The sequence below is a fragment of the Erpetoichthys calabaricus genome, chromosome 4 (genome assembly GCF_900747795.2).
Source record: "Erpetoichthys calabaricus chromosome 4, fErpCal1.3, whole genome shotgun sequence".
Taxonomy (NCBI): Eukaryota; Metazoa; Chordata; class Cladistia; order Polypteriformes; family Polypteridae; genus Erpetoichthys; species Erpetoichthys calabaricus.
Genome location: NC_041397.2, coordinates 234,857,822 through 234,862,103, shown reverse-complemented (window position 1 = coordinate 234,862,103; position 4,282 = coordinate 234,857,822).

Genomic DNA, 4,282 nt, shown 5'->3' with positions numbered 1-4,282 from the left:
GGTTTAACAACTGCAGTGTTTAGAGAGTCACAGAAGACCCCCATATCTAATGATGAGTTCATTATCCAACCCGCTATATCCTAACTACAGGGTCATGTGTGGTCTGCTGGAGCCAATCCCAGCCAACATAGGGCGCAAGGCAGGATGACTTCACTATGTCAAGTATATTATCAATTAGCACATCAGAGACTTCTTTCAAATTGCCTGTTGGTACTACATCAAGGGTGCAGGCGGAGGGTTGCAGCTGGGAAATTATTCTACATAGTTCGGGTAGATCAATTCTGGTGAAATAATTTAATTTGCTTAAAAGGGCATGCTGGAGTTCTGCATACAGACTGTTGAAATGCCATTAAAACAGCACTTGTGTATATTGAACAGCAGGAAGAGGCTAGTCCTGCCGACATTTTAATGCTGAGGCAACTGTGGAACACTGCGGCAAAGAAGCAAGAAGCTTTAAATTCACTACAGTATTCTGTAGTAATACTATACTATATAAGTTGGTAAAGTTGTTTATTCTTAATTCAAAATGGCCATGGCCATCTGTTTTATCTGAGATTTTAGTTGTCATAGATAGATAGATAGATAGATAGATACTTTATTAATCCCAAGGAGAAATTCACATACTCCAGCAGCAGCATACTGATACAAAAAACAATATTAAATTAAAGAGTAATAAAAATGCAGGTAAAAACAGACAATAACTTTGTATAATGTTAATGTTTACCCCCCCGGGTGGAATTGAAGAGTCGCATAGTTTGGGGGAGGAACGATCTCTTCAGTCTGTCAGTGGAGCAGGACAGTGACAGCAGTCTGTCGCTGAAGCTGCTCCTCTGTCTTGAGATGACACTGTTTAGTGGATGCAGTGGATTTTCCATAATTGATAGGAGCCTGCTCAGTGCCCGTCGCTCTGCAACAGATGTTAAACTGTCCAGCTCCGTGCCTACAATAGAACCTGCCTTCCTCACCAGTTTGTCCAAGAGTGAGGCGTCCTTCTTCTTAATGCTGCTTCCCCAGCACACCACTGCGTAGAAGAGGGCACTCGCCACAACCGTCTGATAGAACATCTGCAGCATCTTATTGCAGATGTTGAAGGACGCCAGTCTTCTAAGGAAGTATAGCTGGCTCTGTCCTCTCTTGCACACCGAACATCGGTCCACATTACCTCAATTAATAAGAGTTCTGCTGGATTGAAAAATAATATTTAATTTGTTAAAGGAGGGACACAGTATAGAAAAATGATCGCCATTCAATACCACAGCAAAATATTAAGGTTGTAAGGGAGCATCAGGTTCTTGCTACACCTGGCTGCAAACATCAGTTGGAGGTCCTGCCCTTTGACCTCGATTTTAAGAATAGTGGAGAGATGATGTGGCGATAGGACGCACTTCACTCTTTCTAACATCAAGTTTCAAAAAACGAGTTGTCATCCAGGTGTTTGATGCACATGTATATAATAATGTATGGCCTGTACAGCAGAGCAGTGATAATAATAAATCAAGTCACTTTAACAGATGTGAAAGCGGAAAACAATGAGCTCCTTTGACTTTTGTGTTTTGTGGCATGGGATTGGACGATATGTACGTCAACTATCAATTTGATATTTAGGTCATCCAGTGCTTTGCTTACTTAGCCATCAGCATGATATCAGTAGGATTTCCTATGCTTCTTTTTAATTGGGCAATAAAGTAGCTAGTGACACAGGTTTGATTTCTTATCCAGCCATTATGCTTGCCTTTATAAGTTCCTTAATCACATGGCATGAAACGTTTACTGTGATTTGGTCTGCTGGGAGGAAACCAACCCCGGTGGGGTGAAAGTTTTGCAGGAAGATTAAGTGCTGAGCTATCACGCACAGCTGGTCTTCTTTAAAAATAGATGAATCTCATAATACTGGAATTTTTTTGTTCAGTAATGACATGTATAAACTATATTACAATGTTTGTGTGTACTTGAAAGATACAAATCAATACTCAGCAGCTGTCATGGTTTGAAAAACAGACATATTTGATAAGTTTTTAAGCTTTTCCTCCGTACCCCATAGACTGCATGTGGTATAGCGGGTCCAAAGAAGGCCACTTTTTAAATAAAGAATCCCCGCCTTCGTGGCCTAGAAAAGGGGGCATGGTAGTGTGGCGGATCGGTTCCCGGGGAATTCGTGATGCGGGCGATCCTTGCTTAAGTGCACAGGTGAGGAGTAATTGTTCCCGGGAGCTGCTAATTGCCAAATCTGATCCACGTCCCCCTGATAAATAGAAGTGCGAGGTGCCTAGGGAGGAAGAAAAAAGAAGAAAAGAAGGAAACGGAGGTTGCAGGAGAAGAAGGCGGCAGGAAGCAGGGAGAGGAAAGCCGGTGCAAGAGAGAGTGAACAACGAGCGAGCGCAGGCTCACCGGCAGCTGAGCAGTGAGCCTGGGTGTTTGGCCGCCATTAGAGGAGCAGTCAATTGTGATTGCTCCCGCTGAGCATTTTGTGAAGAGCGGGAGTGAACGGAAGGAGGATGGCTCACCGCGTAAGGCCAAGAAGACAGCGGGAGTCAGGACTTGGGATGTGAAAGCCCCAGCGTGAGCACCCTGGTCGCTGGGGAGCCCAAGTCTCTGTCTGGTTAAGCCTACCGGAGCCAGGGATCAGCGAGGTGAACAGACCAGCAGGAGAACGCAGAGAGAAAGTCAGCTGCAGGTAGGGTGGCTCCCCTGGTGCATAGCCTGGATGGGAGAAGCTGGGGAGTCACTTTGTGTTAAAGGACGGCTTGCAGCCTTTGTTTTAACCTCATTGTTTTTAAAATGATTTTTTCTGTAATGGGTTTTAACCTCCACCCTTTCACTTGTTTTTATGGATTATTTATTTAATGACATATTTTGATACACTGCACTTATTTATTTGAACACTGTTTTGTTTGTTGATTTCAAATAAAAGCACTTGGCACCTTTTTTTGCACCATCCCCTTGCTTTGTTGTGCCTCACTGCCTAGCTCATCTGTGACATTACCAACAGTGTCGGGTTCAAGGACTCCCAGAAGGAAGATGGGAGCATGGAGTGGAACCCGCATCGTCACACTGCAATGTAAAGCACCAGCGCATACAAGATATTTTTCCAAATTCTCAGAAATCGCTTAACTTTATAACATATTTTTGCGTGATCAATGCATATACTGTATAGCAAGTTTGCGAAGGAACTTGAAAAGTAGCAGACTTATCCTTTAAGGTAATTTTGAGTCAGATTGCAGTGTGTAAAGGTGCTGTTTTGTCAAGAATCGATTCCACTGCAGTTGGCCTTTCGTATGTAACAGTTAAGATGGCTCCTCGCCTTGAATTGAGTTAAATTAACAATGCAGTGTCCTAGAGTGTTGTGAGGGGTTCAAAATCATGATTTTCAAACTAAAAAATATGTCTGTTTGTACTTTAACCTTAACCTAAAAGTGCTGAAACTGGCTGTGTTAGATTTCAGTGGCAGTTGCTAGTTTCGCTTCAAGGGTCCCGTGTCAGCTTCTGCCTGTTGCCTGTGTAGACACTGCATGGTCTCCCCATGTCTGTGAGGGTTTCTCCTCTGAATGCTCCAGTTTTTCTCCAACAAATCCAAAGATATGCAGGTTAGGAAAATCAGATTTTGACATAAAGCATCTGACAATTTGCAATTACTGTAGTTACATATGATATATACAGTATCTTTTTATAGTGAACAATATTATTCATCATTCCTTATTTCCTGGCCTTTCAGCGTGCACTGCCAGCCCAATATGGAATAAAAACATGAGGCCCATTAAATTACAACTACACATGTTGGAATCCTGATATTTTTGCAGCATTGTTTCAAAAAAGCAATAAATAATTCTGACAAAACCCCATAAATCGTTTTCCCACAAAATGCCAGCTGCATCCTAAACCCTGTTCAGTTATGACTGAGCTTTAGTGCTGAGTGGATTAATAGCTGACAAGTTTAACAAGCTTTCAGGCCGCAGCCGTTTTTGTGGCAATTGGTTAGATTTGATCAATGAGCTAGGAATTGACAGAGGTGACCGTGAAACAGGCTTCTGCAACATGCCATGAAAGGCCAAAGAGGCAGCATTGATTTTTTTTCCCCTGAAAGTTCTGTGTTAAGTTCAAGCCAAATCCAATGGTGCTCTTTTTGTTTTTTTTCCATTTCTGTCTGCTGGAACGTAAGTGAAGACCACAATACTGTATGTCTCAGTATGGAATTTGGGTCCAGCGGCTATTTTATATGTTCATTTACTTTTTAATGTAGTGGGATACCTTTAGATTGCTGTTCTTAACAATTCCACTAGATTTT